General features: G+C 38.8%; 1 protein-coding gene across 1 annotated transcript in view; it reads right to left on the minus strand.

Annotated features, from left to right (window-relative positions):
- LOC109495616 (proline-rich receptor-like protein kinase PERK2) overlaps positions 1 to 22,761 on the minus strand; it is a 315,475-nt gene that overhangs the window by 266,753 nt on the left and 25,961 nt on the right. Inside the window, exon 5 of the mRNA XM_023247452.2 lies at positions 8,175 to 8,360. The gene's annotated coding sequence lies outside the window, so the exon portion shown is untranslated. The remainder of the gene's footprint in view (positions 1 to 8,174; positions 8,361 to 22,761) is intronic.

The following is a 22,761-nucleotide window of genomic DNA, read 5'->3' on the forward strand; positions in this document are numbered from 1 at the left end:
AACAAAAGGCAGAAGAAAGGGTATGACTATAGCTTAATGAGGACAGAGAGACAGGACAAGAGCCCATCTCCTTTATTCATTCATTCATTAAATATTTGCTAAGCAGTTACTATGCACAGGGCTCTAATCGAATTACTGCAGTGAACAACAGAGACACAAATTCCTGTTCTCCTGGAGGTTATATTCTAATGGTGGAAAAGGAAGGTAAATAAACAGGTAAAACATATATTGTATTAGATCAGTGTTTCTCAACCAGGAATGACTTTGCTCCCTAGGAGATATTTATCAATGTCTGGAGATAATTTTGGTGGTCACAACTGGGGAGGGAAAAAAAAGGGTTACCAGTATTTAGTGAGTAAGAAGCCAAGGATGCTGCTAAACATCCTACAAAGCACAGAGTAATCCCCAATAACAAAGAATTATGCCAAAATGTCAACAGTGCCAAGGTGGAGAAACCCTGTACTATGTGGTGACAAGAATTATGGAGAAAAAAGGTAGAGAAAGGTGATAGGGAAAATCAGGGGCAGGGCATAGGAGGGCAGGGCACAGAGGCACTTCAGGGAAGAATGCAATAAGAATATAACATTTGAACAAAAACCTGAAGGAGGCAAGGCAGTGTGCTGTGAGGATATCTACAGAAAGAACATCTCAGGACAGGAAAGAGCAAATGCAAGGGCCTCTGGAACAAACACGTTTGGCAAACTCCAGGGTAGCAAGGAGAGTGATATGGCCTAGTGAGCCATGGAAGAGAAGCAGAGATGAAATTGAAAAGGCTACCAGGGCCCTGAGTTTCTGCTTGTGCTCTGAGCGATCAAGAATCAATTACTAACTCAGATCAGTTAAAAGAGCTTTGGGCGGAGCAGTGACACAATTTCTGACTTCTGACTTCGTTTGCAACTGGATCACACTGGCTGCTGTTTGGGAAATGATTCATAAGTGAACAAGGGCAGACAGCAGGGAGACCAATTAGGTCACATTTAGTGGATTGCGACAGAAAGAGAGGCGTAAGGATGACAAGGAAACTGTAGCATGAGCAAGAGGAAGGTCTGAGTCGCTACGTACTGTGATGGGGAGAGTAGGGGGGTGGGGAGCAATTGGGGAGGTGGGGGAGATCAGGCATTCTGTGTTGGACATGTTGAGTCTGAGATACCTACTAGAAATCCAAATGAGAATGTTACCCACAGTAGAATATGAGTCTGGATTTTGGGAGAGAAGCCTGAGCAGGATATGTAAATCTATTGGAATCAATGAATAGACGGTACCTAAAGCCACAGGTATACAAATCACTAAGGAACTGAGTATGGAGAGAAGTCTGAGGACTGGAGAGCTAAGCAGGGCCCAGGTAATGCAGAATATTTATCAAACTGCTACATATATATGGTCCAATATTTTGCTAGAAAAGACAAGTCATCATTTTAAATAGGAATCCTGCTTATAAAATGTATTTTTGTTTAACCTTAATATTATCATCTTTCAAATCAGTTCTCAAAAGTAGATAATTGGTGCTATAAACTCCTTAAGAAAAGCCTAAAAACACGACATTTAAAGTGACAATATCATAGGTTACTGAAATTGTTAAAGAATTCCATATTTAGACCATAAAAATCACCTAATCTGAATCCGGAATATTAGGAATGGCAAAACTGAGGCCCCACAAGCCAGATCATTAACTAGTGTGACTTTAGAGTGCCATTTGCCCAAAGTCACAGGGCTAATTAGAGGCACAACCAGAATAAGTAGCTTAATCTATTTCTTATTCCTACACTCCTCCCACTTTGCCAGGCTGAGAAGTCAACTCAAAATAAAGAAGAAACTCCTGTGGAATAGTATCAGGGAAGAAATTTGATTTGTTTGCAAATATTTCATATTCAACAAACTCGTCCTATAAACAGCCCATAGTATGAAGCAATGCACCTCTGTGTCTGTAGAAGAATAAGAATCTATCTTGTGCACTGAACTCAACAACGAAACACTAACCCTGTTTGGGAAGGCAAAATAAGCCCTCTGGCAACTAGCCCTGTTGCCCTAGCAGCTAGGAGGAAGGTAAGGAAGTGAGTCAACATGGGGATGTGAGTTGGTTAGCCCCAGATTTTGTTCCTACCCTGCAATAAACAAGCCAACATTGAGAAAGCTGGTATTTACCCTTGATGGGCTATCCCATGGGTGCTGTTGGTGCAACAGTAAGAGAATTAAAAGTGTCTCTGTGCTTTGCCTACTCTCTTTTCCATTATTGTCTCAAATAACACTCACAAATATATACATTTATTTCCATGGAACGAAGCAAAGTGGATTGCTATGGCTCCATTAGACACAAAGGAATAGAAACATCAGAAGGGGAAGTGAGCTGGCCCAATCACCTTATGAGTCAGTGGTGGAAGAGACAGCATTCTATCCTGAAGGTTAGCCACTGACCATATCCCTCCTCTGTTCTCAGTAAGCAAACCCAGAGAGACATAGCAGAGCTGGGTCTGGACTAGCCCAGGGAAGGGGGAGATGAACAAAAGAGCTTACTTTCAGGCAGTGAGTAACCCAAATAGCACACCCAGGGAATGCAAATCAAAAACCCTCAGACTTCAAACCTCTGCTGTGTATGCCAAGGCTCTCCCTCTTAGATGATCTTTGGATTCTATAGGACAAAATCTGGGCTACTTGCTTTTTTTGTTCCTTTTAAAAAAAAGTTCCCTTAAAAAAAGTCTCCTCTGGACATTTTTTCAAAATAAGTATGGTTTAAAGTTGCTTTCTGGAATTCTATTTACTTCCTCCATTCAGTAGAAGATCACTCTGGGGACAGGAAATCTGATTTAGTAGGAACCTTCTGTTGGAAAAGAGAACTACTAACATCTTTGAAAAATCAAAGGGTGCAATAATACATTCCCAAAGCAAATCCTTTAATGGAAAAGTCCCTACTGCTGTCTTCTGGGAAATAGAGTCCTTAAGCAAGTAATCTGAATTCTACTGCATTATTTCTCCATGTGATAGAATTTGGCTTATTTTCTAGGCCATTCTTGGAAAAGTCTTTTCACATTTTACTCACACTTTAAGGCTAAGCTCACATGCAATCTCTTCTCTGAAATTTCCCTGATTATTCCTTTCAGGCAAAGTGTATCTGTGCCTAAATTCTTCCACTAGACTGGAATGTCCTTAAAGCCAGGATTCTATTCTTTATTCAATCCTGTACTCTCTCTATAGTATCTAGCATGTACTTTTGCACAAAAGTAGGGAAATCTAGAAGGAAAAGTTTACTTGCCAACCACATTGAAGGGGATATTGCTAAAAGATTTTAAATATGTGAGTGGAAAATGTAAATATGCCCAGAAAGGCTACTACCAAAATGGGTACTTTTAAATACATTGCATGTCATGATAGGTGGTCAAGTAGAAAGTGGATGATAACTCTTGAGAGATGCTATCGAGGCGTTCTTAGGGCAGATGGGGAGGTAGATCAGATGACCTTTAAAGCCTTTCCAACTCTAGATTTCAAAATGATTTGTTATTTATTTATTTATTTATTTATTTATTTATTTATTTATTTATTTTAGAGAGAGAGCACAAGTAGGGGAGAGGGGTAGGGGGAGATGGGGAGAGAAAGAGAGAGAGAGAGAGAGAGAGAGAGAGAATCTTTATTATTATTTTTTTTAATGTTTATGTATTCTTGGGAGAGAGGGGGACAGAGTGCAAGCGGGGAAGGGGCAGAGAGAGAGGGAGACAAAGAATCCGAAACAGGCTCCAGGCTCTGAGCTGTCAGCACAAAGCTCGATGTGGGGCTCAAACTCAGGAACCATGAGATCATCACCTGAGTTGAAGTCGGATGCTTAATGAACCGACTGAGCCACCCAGACGCCCCTAAGAGAGAATCTTAAGCAGGCTCCATGCTCAGTGTGGAGCCTGACACAGGCCTCAGTTCCATGACCCTGGGACCATGACCTGACCCGAAATCAAGAGTCAGACACTCAACTGACTGAGCCACCCAGGTGCCCCTTCAAAATGATTTTTAAAAGGTTTTGCCTTAACTGAATATTACTACTTAACTATTGCCTCCATGGACGCTACCTCTACAGCAAGCAACTCTTGAAGCTTTTCCAAACAGCCTGATTAAAACACCCGGTTTATAGCTTCTAAGGAATGCATCCTAGGAACCTCCTAACTTTGATGTAATCCCATCCTCACTTCACTTGGTCATCACAGAGGCCCATGGTTCAGGAAGTTTACAGAGTGGTTGGAACCTACACCCTTTAACTCTCAACCCCAGATTCAGGAATTCAAGTTTATGTGCCACTTTTGTACTCACTTGCTGGGTGTCCTTGATCTCTGCAAGCATAAGTCAGATCCAGAAGCGAGTCTAAGAATGATTATCCCAATATTTACCACTGCAGCTCTTTCTCCATCTTGTCAGTGGGGAATACTGAATGGACTTTGGTTATCACCACTCTTGCCCAATAAGTGCCAGATTAATGGCACAGAGAAAAGGTGGAAATATGCTCCTCAAATATGCCACACTTCCTGCTGATTAGTGCTCTTTAAGGTAACATCACTGTCTGGAAATATGCACAAAATACTGTTGAAAGAGACTATGCCTAACACTATGGAGTAAGTGGGATTTCAGACATCAGTGGGGTTTGGAGACTAAGTTAGCAAGAGTACTTCACTATTGTCTGTCTGTCTACCAACCTGTCTACATTCTAATCACAGCACATATCACAATAGCATTGGTCCCTATGTGTCGTAAAAGCAAATTTATATAAAGCAAACAGCTGAAGGGATGCAAATTAATCAGGACCCAAATAGCAATATTATAATATGGTAAGCTATTTCTTTATCCTAGTTTTTTTTCTAATTTGAAAGAAAAACTTATAAAGCAAAAAATACCATAACAGACCTGTCACATATTTCTTTTTACCAATCTACTTCACAATATAAGTCTTTTTGTAAGATTAACACAACTTTCCCCAGCTAGAGGTTATTATTGTCAATATAAGGATAAATAAACACCTCCATAGTAAATCCCGAAGTATAATTATCACAAATTACTTAAAGTAATTTCAGCTAGTGGAAAAACAAGTTCTCCATTTGAAAATGATCCGTGATGTTTTCAGGAGCTTCTGTGGCCTCAGTAGGAAAATAGGATCTGCCTGAGTTCTGTGGAAGTAGTAACAGTCCAAAACAATCAAACGACCTCCTATGGTAAACAACGCAACAAATGAGAGCAAGACCATTACTGCTTGTAAAGACTTCTAAAAAGACTTCTCCCATGATATCATCGTCAAACACCAGAAGATATGATGTTGATGCACTGCTTATATATGAATATAATGAAAAAGCATATCCTCAAAGGGTTGTAATGAATATAGCAAATGGCTGAAACCCTGTTATGAGGAGTAAAGATTTATGTATATATGTATATATGAATGTTTTTATTCATTCATTCCTTCATTCGTTTATTTATTTTCTATATATTTCCAAACCCTCCTTGATTTCCCTGTAAATACCAGCTTTAGGCTTCTATAGTATAGCACATGGTGGTTCTTTATTAAATAGTTGCCAGGTTGAATTTAAATCAAATATCTACCAAATCTGGTTAATCAAACACTACAAATTCACTCTTATGCTGACCTAAAATGAAAGACGTCAGGCATCTCACCTCAACTGCTATAAACCTGGTGAGTTTATTCTGAGACAGATGACCAGAATCAGATGAGTTACGGGACCCTCAATAATTCACTGTGAGGCTATAAAGGAGGAATCCCATCCTTTCATTTTCCTGATGAAAATCACTGACCACAGCATGGAAAAATCCCAAACTCAGCACCTCTGCTTTCTTTAACCAGTCTTGCTGGCGTCCTGGCAGACCAATTTGGAAACCATGATTAATCCTCTGGTAAACAGAAAATAGGCTCTGGAGCCAAGAGAAGCCAAACCTGAGTCACTCTCTGGAGACTCTACCCTTAGCCCATTTAACTCTACCTCCTCCTCCAGGAGCTGGCTAACTTGCCTGGTAATTTTTAGCAAACAGAAAGGTCTTTCCTTGGTGACAGAAGAGCCCAATGAAACAGAGATGAAAGTGTCGCTGTCACTGACCACGAGCTGGTATAACCCACATATATGCAAGGGTTACCATGTCCTGTATGGTTCAAATGAAATTGGCTGGAACCCCAAGCTACATGGAATGGAAGACCCAATATCCTGCCCAATTTCTCCTGGGGTTGGGGGGAAGGAGGACAAGGTACCTAGATGGCTCTGACTTAATTTGGTCTGCCATCCACCTCACCACCACAGAAGAGCTACCACTGCCGTTGCCTCATGCTAGACATGACCCTGCTTCATTCACACACACCCCTCACTTTATGTGCCTTCCCAAATATCACTGACTCAAGGCTCTCGATATAACTAACTTTTATGGAAGATTCAAGGCAATGGAGAAGACTTACATGGCAGCACCAAAAATAATTTAAAAGTGAAAATAGAGGCAACTGAGTGGCTCAGTCAGTTAAGCTTCCGACTTCAGCTCAGGTCTTGAGCTCATGGCCCGTGAATTGGAGCCCTGGGTCAGGCTCTGTGCTGACAGTTCAAAGCCTGGAGCCTGCTTCAGATTCTGTGCCTTCCTCTCTCTCTGACCCTTCCCCACTCACGCTCTGTCTCTGTCTCTCAAAAATGAATAAATGTCAAAAAAAATTAAGTAAAAATTAAATAGCTCTGTTCTTAAAAGCCCTTCAACCACCCTCACCCCAGAAGTTTCTTACCTGGAGTCCTTTCTCCTCAGCCTCTGGCCTCTACTCTCGCTCTCTCTTCTCTACTTCCTCCTTCCCCTTCTTTCTCCTGCTAGCCCCTTCCCCTAAATTCTGTCCCTTTATTATGTAAGTGTTACTTTGATTTCCCTGTCTATTTGCAGACTTTGTCTTCATCTTGTCCTAAGAAGAACTTTATGAGCAGGTATTCAAATACATTTATACACATCTACACACTTGGATGAGCACACATGCGTGCGCCCACACACACACACCTGTGATACTCAGAAAATACAAGAGCTGGGCTATAAGTTCCCAGGAGCTATGTCTATAGAACTAGAATAGGAGAACTTAACAGAAAGAAAGAGACGTTTTTAAGTTGTGTTTTAATTTTTTGGTAGGAGTATGGCCTTTCCCTTACTTTTCTAGGGTGTACTGCTCACTGGAAATATTAAAGATTCTTGACTGCTATGTAACTCTGAAGCCCGGTGGGCAAGCCAGCTCCTATTATTCAGCACACAGACCCTGTGCTTCTGACAGCTCAGGTTATGGCTTCCCCCAGGTCCACATGCTGTTGCAGCATCTACACTTTTGCTCATTCGCTCTCACCCCGGCCACACACACACACACACACACACGCACACACATGCACACACCTATTGCCTCCTGGAATGCTTTTCCACATTTCACCTCTCTGAATCAGATCCATTCTTCAAAGTTTTTCTGCATAAAGTCTCCCAGATCGTGGCCTCTGAGTTTATTCTTTCTCTGACTACTCATTTCATTTGCATAGGTATTCCTCCCTATTAGTGACTTGCATTCTCTGAGGGCAAGGACTTTTGTCCAGCCCTTTCTACAAAGACCCATATTAACTAGCACCATTGTAGACATGCAAAAGATGCTTAGCAAGTGGTCGATGGAATTAAACAGACCACAAGACCTTTGAACCACAGTGTAATTAACCATCGCATAATCAACCACAAATATTAATACACCTTTTTGAGGAAACCCAGATCCATGGAAATAGCACTGTACAGCAGATTTTAGCAGTTGCTAATCTCAAATCTAATAGTTACCCTTTTGGTGACCCTGAGTCAGTCATTTAACTTTTTTGAGCATCATTTTTTTTCTTATTTGTAAAATAAGAAAAAAACACCTGTGCGGCCAAGCTCCCCTAGCAGCTGTTAAGGATTAAATGTAAATACAGTGCCCCCCCTTATCTGTAGGGGATATGTTCTAAAACCCCCAGTGGATGCTGAAACGATGAATAATACCTAACCCTATATATACTATGTTTTCCTCTACATGCCCACTTATAATAAAGTTTAATTCCTAAATTAGGCACACTAAGAGATTAACAACAATAACAATAAAATAGAGCAGTTATAACAACATGTAACAAAAGTTATGTAAAAGTGCCCTCTCTCAAAATATCTTCTTGTACTGTACTCACCTTTCTTGTGATGACGGAGAGGATAAAATGCCTCCAGGATGAGATGAAGCGAAGCGAAGTGAACAGTGAACCACGCAGACGCACGTGTTGTGATGTAAAGTTAGGCTATTATTCACCTTCCAATGATTCGCCAGGAGGAGGATCATCGGATTCCTGACCGCTGTTGCCAGCAATGGCTCATGGAAACTGTGGAAGCAAAACCGCGGATAAGGCGGGATTACTATATATATGAAAAAAAAAAAATATATATATATATACACACAAAAAACATATATATATGTATACGAAAAATATATATATATATGAAAATAAATATATATATGAAAGTGATCTGAGAAGCATTGTGCGCAAGAGAAATAAGTTATTACAAGTATTACGATGTCCCAGGTATTATAAAAAAGTGCTCTAAATTTTTATCAAGTAGCATAGATTACAGACAGAAAATCTTCTCATATTTATTCTGAAGTGTTTCCCGTAAATAAACAGGAATACGTACTTTCCAAGAGCATTTTTTTTATCCATAAAGGAAGATTTATTACAGCTCTGTAATCTCATGCAAATCTTACCTATATGCAAAATATCTCCTGGTTGTTATTTTTCTTCCACCCAACAGGATTTGTTTCATTTCCTGCAGGATTAGCTATCACAAGAAAATCAAGGTATGTAAAGGCCATCTTGGATGCTAACATTATGAAAATTATTACACATTAACACTCAATAACAAACTGTTAGGAAAATGTTTTAGGTGTGGCAAATTTTACTAAACACAAAAGAATAACTAGTTTTAGAATTTTAAAATAATAGCAAGCATATTTTCTTATTATAAGAATTTAGTGAATTTTTAAGTACTTTATCCTACAGTCTTTTCTTATTTGAGTGTGTATTAGTTCCTGTGGCTGCTGTAACAAATTACCACAAACCTGGTAGCCTAAAACAACAGAAATTTGTTGTCTTACTGTTCTAGACACCAGAAATTTGAGAACCATTTTGTCAAGCTGAAATCAAAGTGTCATCAAAGCCATCCTGGCCCCCCACCCCCGTCCACAGGCTCTGAGGGAGAGTCCATTTTTGGTCTGCCAGCATCTGTGTGGCTGTAGGCATTCCTTCACTCCTGGCTCCTTTACTCCAGTGTCTGCCTCCTGGGCACATAGCAGCCTCCTCTTCTGCCTAATATAACTGTCTCTGTCTTATGAAGATACTTGTGATGGCATTGATGTCCCACTCAGATAATCCAGGATAATCTCTTGTCTCAAGATCTTTAATCACATCTGCAAAGACCCTTTTTTTCCAGATAAGGTAATATTTACAGGTGCTAGGGATTAGAATGTGGATCTTTTTGGGGTGCCATGTTCAGCCTAGCACACAGTTCTCAAACTTTAGCATTTATCAAATCATCTAGGAGGCTTGTTAAAACACATATTGCTGAAACCCATTTCCAGAGTTTCTGTTCAATAAGTGGGGGATGGGGCCTAAGATTTTGAATTATTAGCAAATTCCCAGGTGATGCTGCTACTGCTGCTGGTGGTCCCAAGCTCACACTCTGAGAACCACTAGCTTAACCAGGTCCCACTTGCTATCTAATGCTTGAAAAATTATCTTCCTGTTTAATTTCCCCACCTCAAGCTGTATGTCATCAACTTTTCATAGGCCTTCTGTACATATTCTAACATCACAGATGTTGGCAATAACAGCACAGCTGACACCTGTTTCTCTTAGATACTGCCATGCTTTCTTCTATTAGGGTTCTGCAGTGAGACATATCCAGAGATCAAATTTTTTCTTCCATGGACTCATTTGGTGCTCCCATTGGTTTCAGTGAGAGAAAGCATAGGATTTAACAACACACACTCCTTAGTGCAGCAGTCAAGGGGCTCCATAATATGACTTTAAGTCATGCCTCCCACTAGATTACTTGCAGGTCCCCAAGCACGTTCTGCACACCTCTCCCAAGTGGGAGACTTCCACATGTGGTTTCAGCCAGAAAAAGTATGTGCTCATCACCTATCCAAAGTTCCATCTATGTTTATCAGACCTCTGATCCTCCATGAGGTCCAAACCAACTACCTAGCCTTTTCTGTTCAGATCAACCTGGTCTCTCCCTCTGCACAGAACTTTCTATAGCACTTCCTTTGCTTTTGGTGGTAACACTATTCTCTTTTGAATCCATGATTACCTAAGCACGTTTTAATCCCTCCATGTCTTATAAACTTCTTAAGGGCAAAGATTATTTCTTGTTCGTTTTTATTTCTTTTGTGGCACCTAGTACAGTGATAAGTGTTTGTACAATTAGCAACAGAATTTTGTTTGCTGTTTCGCCCTTCCTATCTGCTCTAATCTCTTTGCAGTTAAAAGGTACACAGGTGCAGAAGTTGTGTTTTGCTTTGGTGACCCCATACCACACTTCTTTGGGGGAACTGCTCCTACCTCATCCCAACTGTGTGGTTCTGATGCTGATTGTTAATCACAGTACCCCATCACATAACGCAGACTACTCCCTACCTTTCCCACAGACATGAGCCCCTTTCTCAGGATTTTTTAACTAAGGTCTAGAGAAATGAGGCTTCTCCTTTCAGGGAGAGAAGCTGGGGGATCTGTCAGCCTTGTGAGGAAAGCAGGCTTGAGAGAATGAGATTAGCATACAAAGAGATATAATGGTGTGTAAAGGGAGATGTGAGTCCTTGTGCCATCAAATCCCCAGGCAGGCTCTGTGGTTCCTGCCTCTCTGGCAGTTAGTTATATTATATGAGCGAATATGGTTGCCATTTTGTCTACTCTGGTCCAAGTTAGAGTCTGTCACTTGCAGCCAAGAGTCCCGACTACTCTGAAAGGCAGAAGAACTCATAATCCTTTAGTAATTCTTGCGAGAAGAGCAATACCTCCACTGTCCTGATCAGAGTTTCTAACTCCCTGTGTATATTACACCACACACTGACCTTGAAGACATGAGGTGTAATGGAAAACTATATATAAGTAATTGTTGTGAACCCAAGGCAGTAGAAAAATAAAAACAGAAAAGTCCAACTCTTTCCCTTCAGGAGAAATTTTCACAGGAATCTTGGTGAGGGAGACCAATATTCTTAGTTTTACGTTGGATAATTTTAAAAGATAAAAGCCAGAGAGGTCACATAGCCTGGTTCTCTCTTTCAAGAAACTTAGATCTAATAGAAGAGGGAGACATATAAACAAATTAAAAACAAAGTATATGAATACTGGGGTAAGAGTACAGACAATGTGCACCATGGGGCACAAAGGAGTGGGTATTTCAAGCTGGAGGCATAAGAGAGAAAGGACTGACTTTATGGAGGTAGCAATTCTTGTACCCTGTTCCTCAGGGTGAAGACAGCCTTATAACATCAAACTTGTTCTTGCTAAACTTCTGTTCCTTCACGTGAATAGCATTTATCACTCAGTCAACAAGCATTTATAAGATACCTATACAGGTGAGTATATAGGTGAGTTAAGTAAGACAAGGATCCTTTTCTCAAGAAGCTCATTATAGAAAGAGACAGAAAACCTCAACTTTTAAAGTACAACATGGTTAGAAGATAAAATGATAGGGTGCCTAGGATTTTCTTCCCCCAAAATGGATGGGGGACAGGAAGGGGGTGGGGGAAGTGATGAAATAAGGCTCACCATGAGATGATAATTGTTGAAATGAGGTGTGGTGGCTTTGCAATGTGTCAACTTGGCTAGACTGAACTTCATTTCCCAGAATTCTCTTCTCTCTGTGTTTCTGGTTAGGGTGACCCACAGGAACCATTCTTGTGTGGAATACAGGGAAGGGAAGTAAAGCTGCAGTTATTTTTCTAGACATACATATTGTCATTTATCTGCTCGTTTACCAGATAAGCATGAGACAGTGGATAGGCCTGCATCTGTTCCACCTACTCCCTCCAGTTTCTCCAACTCCAGAGCAAGGTGCATGTATCTAGCTCTGTGATGAAGAGACCCGAGTTCAGTAGGACACCCACACTACCTAGGTCAGAGGCAAGATGAGTTTCAGTCCATCCTCCACCTTCCCAGCTCCATCTTGTTCTTGCTTTCCTCCACTTTACACCCATCTTCCCCTCCTCACTGCCTGCCCTGGGCACTTCAAATTCCAGCCTTACAAACACCATTTAACCAGGTCCCACTATTGCACGATTGCATATGTACAAGCATACACACATATATATGTACACAGGTATCCCCCACTTTTGAAAGTGTATGTAATACCACTTTGCTTTGACAAAAGACCTACATTAGTACCTATTTTTTCTAACCAAAAGAAATTCTAAGAGGATTTTTGCTTTTACAAAAAAAAAAGGCAAAAAGCAAAAATAATGTTCAGGGTTTGTTTTTCAGGGAGCCATTACAGAGGCAGTGTGCACCACAAGCAGCGAGAGCGGCACCGCTAAGCTTCTTCCCTGGGGAACCACACTCAGCATCAAGCTGCCATAGGTTTGAACTGTGTCTGTGAGCATCTGTGATTTCTCTTGATTTTATTTTGTGCATCCTTTGGCAAGATGTGGCTAAGGTATCAGAAAAGCCTAAGAGGGGTTATTTTTTTAGGTCTGGGAACACTCAAAAATTTTTCCACATAAATTCATGGCAACTGCTTTTTTGCTTTATACACCATTTTGGTTTGTGAATGGCTTCATAGGAATTCTACTTTTGAATTGCTGGGGAAACCTGTGTTTAGAAACACACACACACACACACACACACACACACACACACACACATCCTATTGGTTCTCCTTTACTTATTGAACTCTGATATACTGGGTGATTGGTACATTGTGTTTATTATCTTATTCTCAATTTTTTGGCTATGTTTGAAAATTTCCCCATTAGTATTTTACATCTCTATGGAAGAATTGAGTGATAGGATGTGTACCAGATGCAGTAGAGGTATGTGAGCACAGCCATCTCAGGCATGGAGGAAGGAGCACAAGGGTCCTTCTCACTGGCCAATCTCCTTGTTTGCTTCTTGCCTCATCAGTCCCTCCTTATGTTCTTTCCTGGCTAAACGCAAATCAGCTTAATCTCCCTAACCCTTCTCTCTAAGAATCCACCCCCAAATTTCAACCAGCCTGCCTGTAGCATAATTCTTAATTCTCCATAAATATCTCTGTCCTCTTACTGGATTTCCAAACCCTCATTTCTAACTCCAAAGCTAATCCTTCTGACTTCCAGTTTCTCTTGGTCATTCATCCTGGTCCCTAAACACAGAAACCAGAGCTGTCTTAGACACCACCTCTCTTCCATACAGTCTTTGGCCATATTCTGCCAATTTATTTCCACTGATCATATGTTCTAGGTATCACAATAGTCTCTCTTCTCTTCATTATCTTACCCTTTCTCATCATTCCTTTATTCATTCCACAGTGGTTTTCTAAGGACCTATTATGTAGAAAATCTTGAGATAGATTGAGGGAGGAAATATATCCTTATCCTGTATCATTGCTTTAAAATTTACAGTGTGTTCCATTACTTATAGAATAAAACTCAAGCTCTTGGACTTCAAGGTCATCTAAAATCTGCCTCTGTCTGTGGGAGATGTGACTTCTCCTGGGGTGAAAAAACTGCCCAAGAGTCTTTGGGGAAACACTGTTTCCAGAACAAGAGCCTCCTTGGAGATCAGGCTGGGAGAATGTTTGTCTTCCTGCACCATTCTGAGTCTGGCTGAGAGTTAAGAGAACACAGCTTTTAATTTCTTTCTATGTTAAAAAACAAAACAAAACAAAAAAAAAAAACCAAAAAAAACCCCACACAACTGTAATTATACACATGATATGTATTCTCTTTTCCTAATTTCAAAAATACAAAGAAGCAAAAAGAATAAAACAACAGTGACCGACACCACCACCACCCAGAAATAACCACTTTTTGTGTTTTGGTGAGCCTTCTTCAAGAATATTTATAGCTTTCATTTATAATACTTTATAAAAATTTATAGCTTTAATTTGGATAACACTGTACATACTATTTTCTAATCCATATATTTCATTTAACAATTTGTTGGAGCACATTTCTATGTCAATAAATATATTTCTCATCTATCATTTTTAAAGGTGGCATGCTATTCTATTATATGGACATAACAATCCACATACACACTTTCCTTTGGGGGGGCATTTAGGTTATTCTGATTTTTTTTCTACAACAAAAAGCTTTGCAATAAATATCCTTATAGATGAATCTTTTTCTGCATCCTCAATGTTGTCCTTAAGATAAGTTTCTAAAAGTAGAATTTCTGGATCAAAGGGAATATGTATTTTAAGCATTTTTATATAAGACCATGTCTTTTTCTGAGGATCATTTAAAACACTTATATAGTATTTCAGCAACATGCCAATGATATAAGGAGTCTGAAAGTGGCAGAACTATACCTAAGATGCCCTTAATCACTCACTCTCTAAGGATATTAGAAGTTAGGTTAATTAATTCTTTTGTACAATATATATTACCCTAATAGATTGAAAGACAAGAGTTTAATTTATGTGTAGGTGATATACTCTTAAAGAATTTTAGGGGCGCCTGGGTGGCGCAGTCGGTTAAGCGTCCGACTTCAGCCAGGTCACGATCTCACGGTCCGTGAGTTCGAGCCCCGCGTCGGGCTCTGGGCTGATGGCTCAGAGCCTGGAGCCTGTTTCCGATTCTGTGTCTCCCTCTCTCTCTGCCCCTCCCCCGTTCATGCTCTGTCTCTCTATGTCCCAAAAATAAATAAACGTTGAAAAAAAAATAAGAATTTTACTCACCATTTCATAATATTACTTAATTTTGCTTAGAGTTTGTTAAATAGACATTTGGGTTGCTATTGGTTTTTGTTTGTTTGTTTGTTTGTTTTTAAGTAGACATCTTCGGTTTTAGCATAATGAGATAGTAATAAGTTTGTGATGAGATGTATGGCAGAAAGCTTTCACTCTATCCTTTTATAAAATAGAACTTACCTACCCAACTAAGAGCTCTTTTACTCACCTCTCTTGCAGCTAAGTATGGCCATGTGATTAAGTTCTGGCTAATGATATATGTGCCCTCCCTCTGCCCGTCTTTGCTTCCCACTGGTTGGAATGCAGATATGTGACAAGGTACGAGGGCAGCCATATCAGACCACAAGATGGAAGTATTATGTTGATGATGACAGAGTAACTAGTCCCTTGCACCGTGAAACTGCCAACTCAGCCCTAGTCTACTTAAGCTTGACTATTTTGGGAGAAAGAAACAAATTTCTATCTTGTTTGAGACCATTATTTTGACCTTTGATTTAGCTGCTGACCTGGTGTTCTGACACAGACAGTAGATTTAGGGACCTTGACTATTTTCATTGCCTACTACCAAAAGAGTCCAACTGACAGATTCAAATTGTAATGATGACTTTTTTAGGTTAAGGGACAAGGCATATTGTTAATAACCAGTAAGCAAAAGCCAAAATATTTTGCCAGAGAAATATTTGTAAACTCACCATCTAATGAGCTTTTCCTTTGAATCAAAAATCCAGTTACATAAAGTAATTATTTGGCTTATTGCCTTTTTTGTTTTGCTCCTACATTGTATAAAAAGTTAGACTCAATAAGCATGGTTTAATTTTATTCTTAATTTAATTCTTGTTTAATATCTGTGATTCTATAGATTTCTTCAGTGTGCTTGATGTTCAGCGACAATATAAAGATAAATAAGGCTTCAAATCATAAAAATTAACTTGACTTAAATTGCATATGAAAATATGCAAACATTACTGTTTTATAAATTCTAACTGTACTTATGTATTACCCCTCTAAAATGATCTAGATACCACTAACTAAATGATAATTTTATAGTACCCAATAAATATGTGGAGTTGATGATTTTTATATCACGTTAGAGGTAAGGAACATCAGAAGACAGAAGCAATTAGGTCATAGATGAATTGATTTGTAGTCCCTGGAGACTTACTATAAGTAACTCTTACATAACATTTTCCACTATACATACATATATGTCTGTACCCATGAATACATCTCCAGCTTTCATTTCTTTCTTCCTAATAGCACCCAGATTTCCTTTTGGGGAAGAGAAGTCTTCTGAGTAGTGTTCAGTCCTACCGAGGACTAAGGAGGAGTTGCATACCTCCATGGAAGCTGAAAAGACCAGATCACCGCAGCCAAGGAGCAGGCATATGAGGAATTAGCCATCAGGTGCTCTCCCCTGGGCTTTTGAAACATAAGAAAGACAGAAGGAAACAGCAATGACCACAAGAAGTATTCCAAAGTGCCTAAAGTACCAGCCCACTTTCAAGCTTTATTCCCCAATATCCTATCAATCCTGAGTACACCATCAGCAGCACAAAATTCTTTTGTTTCAATAAATATTCTTTGGCTTAAGAGAGAGTATTTGTTAGCAGCAGACAAGGGACTCACCACCATGTAACTCTTATCACATATGATATAACCTCTCTTTTCTTGATGAATAATCTTTGCTAAAAGCCTAAATGAATGAAGAAAATACATTCAAAATTATACTGGAAGTTTTATAGGGTATAAACATATTTTTTGTTGTTGGCTACATCTCCAGAATTCAGTATATATATTTTGGTTTTCTTCCTTTTTGTTTTAAGCTGTAAATATTTTCTGTCTGAAATGTTAAACATATACTTCAAAATATAGGTAAATTTTTATCCTTGAATTATTCCTTTTTTATACACTAAGTTAATCTTGTGAATCAATCTGTGTTCTTTAAAAATGATTAGCAGGGGCACCTGGGTGGCTCAGTCGGTTGGGCGTCCGACTTCAGCTCAGGTCATGATCTCACGGTTCATGAGTTTGAGCCCCACGTTGGGCTCTGTGCTGACAGCTTGGAACCTGGAGCCTGTTCCGGATTCTGTGTCTCCCTCTCTCTCTCTGCCCCTCCCCTGTTCACACTCTGTCTCTGTCTCAAGAATAAATAAACATTAAAAAAATTTTTTTTGATGATTAGTGAATATAATGATACAGCTTCTGTCTCAAAATTTATATGTTCCACACAAGGAATCATAAACTAAGTTGGGAGACAACTTAATTGTTAGAACCAGTAAGTCACCAGGGCACCTGGGTGGCTCAGTTGGTTGAGCATCCAACTCTTGATTTCGGCTCAGATGGTGATCCTGATCTTGTGGGATCAAGCCCCATGATGGGCTCTGCGCTGAGCATGAAGCCTGGTTGGGGGATTCTCTCTCTCTCTCTCTCTCTCTCTCTCTCTCTCTCTCTCCCTCTGCCTCTCTTCCCAACTCACTCTCTCTCTAAAATAAAAATTTTTAAAAATTATTAAAAAAAAAAAAAAAAACAGGGGCGCCTGGGTGGCGCAGTCGGTTGGGCGTCCGACTTCAGCCAGGTCACAATCTCGCGGCCCGTGAGTTCGAGCCCCACGTCGGGCTCTGGGCTGATGGCTCAGAGCCTGGAGCCTGTTTCCGATTCTGTGTCTCCCTCTCTCTCTGCCCCTCCCCCGTTCATGCTCTGTCTCTCTCTGTCCCAAAAATAAATAAATGTTGAAAAAAAAAATTAAAAAAAAAAAAACAGTAACAGTGCTCCTAATGGACAGAATTATTTGCCTCTTATTTGCATGGCTTTGCATTTTACACATCAGCCAAGCAGGAACCACTGGTTGCTAAGCAACAGCTTTCCTCTTGATGACCAGAAATAGAATACATAGAAGGGCAATTTCTAAAATACAATATCCATATATATAAAGTTAAAGAGAAACTCAGCCCCATAGTTTGGCTGTTCACCCAGAATGCTTGTCATGAATATTGAATTCACAATGACTGTGTGTGAATTCTGAATACATTTGATCATGAATTCTTCAGTAACTCTATCATCTTGTATTTTCTTCCAGTATCTCTCTTACTACTGAAAAACCATAAAGTAATACAGAAACCAGGTTTTGAAGCAAATTTCCATAGAAAAACTGTTTGTAAACTATACATTTAGGTATTGTTGAACCAAGTCATTGCAAACATAGCATTAACACTCCTGTTGCAATGCTGTGTTCTTGTTTAAAATTACATATTTAATGCTCCAACAGGATGTATTCTAACCAATTTATAGTGATTACCAGAGGGAAATGACCATTTGGTTTTTCCTATATGTATTCTTTACAATGAAAATAATAATTGCTAGTAGTTGCTGGGTGTTTATGAGGTGCTGGGCACTGTTTACACTCATTCTATGTATTGTCATATTGGTATTCCCCTTTTGGCAGATAGCTCAAAAGAAGTTGTGTAACTTTCTCTAGGTCATGTATGTAGAAAGCAATAGAGATCCAGGATTCTTTTCTTCTTTTCTCTTCTTTTCTTTTCTTTCTTTTCTTTCTTTCTTTCTTTCTTTCTTTCTTTCTTTCTTTCTTTCTTTCTTTCTTTTCTTTCTTTCTTTCTTTCTTTCTTTCTTTCTTTCTTTCTTTCTTTCTTTCTTTCTTTCTTTCTAGCTTTGAGAAAGATATAGAAAGCAAGCAAGGAAGGGACAGACAGAGGGAGACAGAATCCCAAGCGGAATTTGTGTAACTTTCTCTAGGTCATGTATGTAGAAAGCAATAGAGATCCAGGATTCTATTCTTTTCTTTTCTTTCTTTCTTTCTTTCTTTCTTTCTTTCTTTCTTTCTTTCTTTCTCTCTTTCTTTCTTTCTTTCTTTCAGAAAGATATAGAAAGCAAGCAAGGAAGGGACAGACACAGAGGGAGACAGAATCCCAAGCGGAATTTGCACTGCCAGCACAGAGCCCGATGTGGGGCTCAAACTCACAAACCACAAGATCATGACCTGAGCTGAAGTCAAGAGTCAGACGCTTAACTGACTGAGCCACCCAAGTGCCCTTAGAGAGCCAGGATTCTAATCAGAGAGACTCTAGATCTTTACCACTTCACTCTTCTTTTTATAAAGCGATTCATGTAATACCCCCTTTATAAGTTTATTTTTGAGAGAGAGAGAGAATCCCAACCAGGCTCTATGCTGTCAGCGTAGAGTCTGATGTGGGGCTCAATCTCAGGAACTGTGAGATCATGGCCTGAGCTGAAATTGAGAGTTGGATGCTTAACTGACTGAGCCACCCAGGTGCCCCTAGTTTATTTATTTATTTTTGAGAGAGGAGCAGGGGCAGAAAGAGAAAGGAAGAGAGAGAATCCCAAGCGGGCTCTGCATGGTCAGTGCAGAGCCTGACATGGGGCTTGATCCCATGAACCATGAGATCATGACCTGAGCCTAAATCGAGAGTTGGATGCTCAACCAACTGAGCCACCCAGGCGCCCTACCTACCCATCTCAGGCCACACAGAATTATATCTGGGTGTTCAATTCATTAGCAGCTTTTAACCTATGAATCAATTTTACATCAGTAGGATTTAAGAGCATAACAAATCTAACAAGTGTATGAGGATCAACATGTGGGCTGATTTTAGTCAACAGAGAACTGCAATTATGCCAATTCAACAGAACCTGGGGCCTCATGCAGTGTTTACTCAAAGTAGATCATGCAGTTACAGAACTTTCTAAGGAATTGCTTTAAATAAATACTATTTCTGGGAAATGGTTTCCTTCTCAAACGTATATTTCGTAACTCTTAAAAAAATTGACTCAGTAGACTAAAAAAAAAGTGAAAATAAAAAACAAATTATTTTCATTTAGAATACTTGATAATAGATACCTGTTCAAGATGCACAAATAGCATTTGGCAAAGTACAACATCCATTCATGATAAAAACCCTCAATGAAGTAGGTTTAGAGGGAATATATCTCAACATTATAAAGGCCATATATGAAAACCCACAGCTAACATTATATTCTATGGTGAAAAACTGAGAGCTTTTCCCCTAAGATCAAAAACAAGGAAGTCCACTTTCACCACTTTCATTCAACGTAATACTGGAAGTCCTACCACAGCAATCAGTAAACAAAAAGAAATAATAGGCATCCAAATTGGTAAGGAAGAAGTAAAACTCACTATTTTCAGGTGACATGACACTATATATAGAAAACCCTAAAGACTCCACCAAAATCTACTAGAACTGATAAATGAATTCAGTAACGTCGCAGGATACAAAATCAATATACAGAAGCCCATTGCATTTCTATAAGCTAATAAAGGAGTAGCAGAAAGAGAATTAAGAGAATAATCCCATTTATGGTTTCAATAAAAATAATAAAATACGTAGGACTAAACTTAACCAAGGAGGTTAAAGATCTGTACTCTGAAAACTATAAAACATTGATTAAAGAAATTGAAAAAGACACAAAGAAATGGAAAGACATTCCATGCTCATGGATTGGAAGAACAAATATCACTATAATGTCCATACTATCCAGAGCAAATCTACAGATTTAATATAATCCCTATCAAAATACCAACAGCATTTTTCACAGAACTAGAACAAATAATCCTAAAATTTGTATGGACCCACAGAAGACCCCAAATGCCCAAAGCAATCTTGAAAAAGAAGAACAAAACTTGAGGTATCACTATCCCAGATTTCAAGATATACTATAAAGCTGTAGTAATCAAAACAGTATGGTACTTGCACAGTGATAGAAACATAGATCAATAGAACGGAACAGAGCCTAGAAATGAACCCATGATTATATGGTCAATCTTCAACAAAGGAGGAATAAATATGTAATGAGAAAAAGACAGTCTGTTCAACAAATGATGTTCAAAAACTGGAAAGCTAACTGCAAAAGAATGAAACTGGACCGCTTTCTTACACCATACACAAAAAGAAACCCAGAATGCATCAAGAACCTAAATGTGAGACCTGAAACCATAAAAATCCTACAAAAGGGCACAGGTAGTAAATTCTCTGACATCGGCCACAGCAACATTTTTCTAGATCTGTCTCTTGAGGCAAGGAAAACAAAAGCAAAAATAAACTATTGGGACTACATCAAGATAAAAAAGCTTCTGCACAGCAAAGGAACAACCAACAAAACAAAAAGACAATCTACTGAATGGGAGAAGATATTTGCTAATGACGTATTCAGTAATGGGTTAGTATCCAAAATAAAGAAACAACTTGGGGCACCTGGGTGGCTCAGTTAGTTAAGCATCTGACCTCAGCCCAGGTCGTGATCTCACAGTCAGTGAGTTTGAGCCCCATGTTGGGCTCTGTGCTGGCAGCTCGGAGACTGGAGCCTGCTTTGGATTCTGTGTCTCCCTGTCTCTCTGCCCCTCCCCCGATGCTCTGTCTCTCTGTCTCTCAGAAATAAACATTAAAAAATTTAAACAACACAAAAAAACAAAATAAAGATATAACTTATACAATTCAACATTTAAAAAAAAAACCCAAATAATCCTATTTAAAAATGGGTAGAAGATATGAATAGACATTTCTCCAAAGAATACATCCAGATGGCCAACAGACACATGAAAAGATGCTCAACATCACTCAGGGAAATGCAAATCAAAACTACAATGAAGTATCACCTCATATCCGTCAGAATGGTTAAAATAAAAAATACAAGGAACAACAAGTGTTGGTGAGGATGTGGAGAAGAAGAAACACTTGTGTACTGTTGGTGGGAATGCAAACTGGTGCAGCCACTGTGGAAAACGGTATGGAAGGTCCTTCAAAAAATTAAAAATATAAATACCATATGATCCAATAATTCCATTACTGGGTATTTACCCAAAGCATACAAAACACTAATTCAAAAGGATATATGCACCCCTGTGTTTATTGCAGCGTTATTCACGATAGCCAAATTATGGAAGGAGCCCAAGTGTCTATCCATAGATGAATGGATAAAGAAGATTTATCTCATCACATACATATTATATATAATATATATATACATTGTATTATGTATTATGTATTATATATGTACATATATACATATGTACATATATACATATGTACATATATACATATGTATTATATATACATAATACATATAATATGTATAATGAGATATTACTCAGCCATAAAAAAGAATGAAATCTTGCCATTTGCAACAACATAGATGGACCTAGAGAATATAATGGTAAGTGAAATAAGTCAGTCAGAGAAAGAAAAATACCATATGATATCACTTGTATATGGAATTTAAGAAGCAAAACAAATTAACAAATTTAAAAAAAGAGAGAAAAACCAAAAAACAGACCCTTAACTATAGAGAACAAACTGATGGTTACCAGAGGGGAGGTAGGTGGCGGGATGGGTGAAATAAGTGATGGGGATTTAAGAGTACACATATCACGCTGAGCACTGAGTAATGTATAGAATTGTTGAATCACTATATTTTAACACCTGAAACTAATATAACTATATATTAACTATACTGGAATTAAAATTTAAAGAAATACAAAAAAAAATAAATAGATAAATCAAATACTAGTGGCTTGGAAAATAAGTAAATATCTTTCAAAGTAATTTTACTCTCTCTTTGTTCGGTAATTTGAATTTCTAAAATAGTATTGGTGTATAAGCTTCTCTTTTCCTTCCTCGCTTTTGAGCTCAATGCAGCAAAGGTGAGTATTTACCAGCAATCAGCAGAAATTATTTTCTCCTTCAATTATTCCCCCCATAAGAATGTAAATAAAGTATTCAAAGTAAAGAAAAATATAAAACAGACCAGGAAAGAACCACTGTAAATTTTGCTGACTAAAATCGA

This window comes from Felis catus, chromosome F1, assembly GCF_018350175.1.
Source record: "Felis catus isolate Fca126 chromosome F1, F.catus_Fca126_mat1.0, whole genome shotgun sequence".
NCBI classification, from domain to species: domain Eukaryota; kingdom Metazoa; phylum Chordata; class Mammalia; order Carnivora; family Felidae; genus Felis; species Felis catus.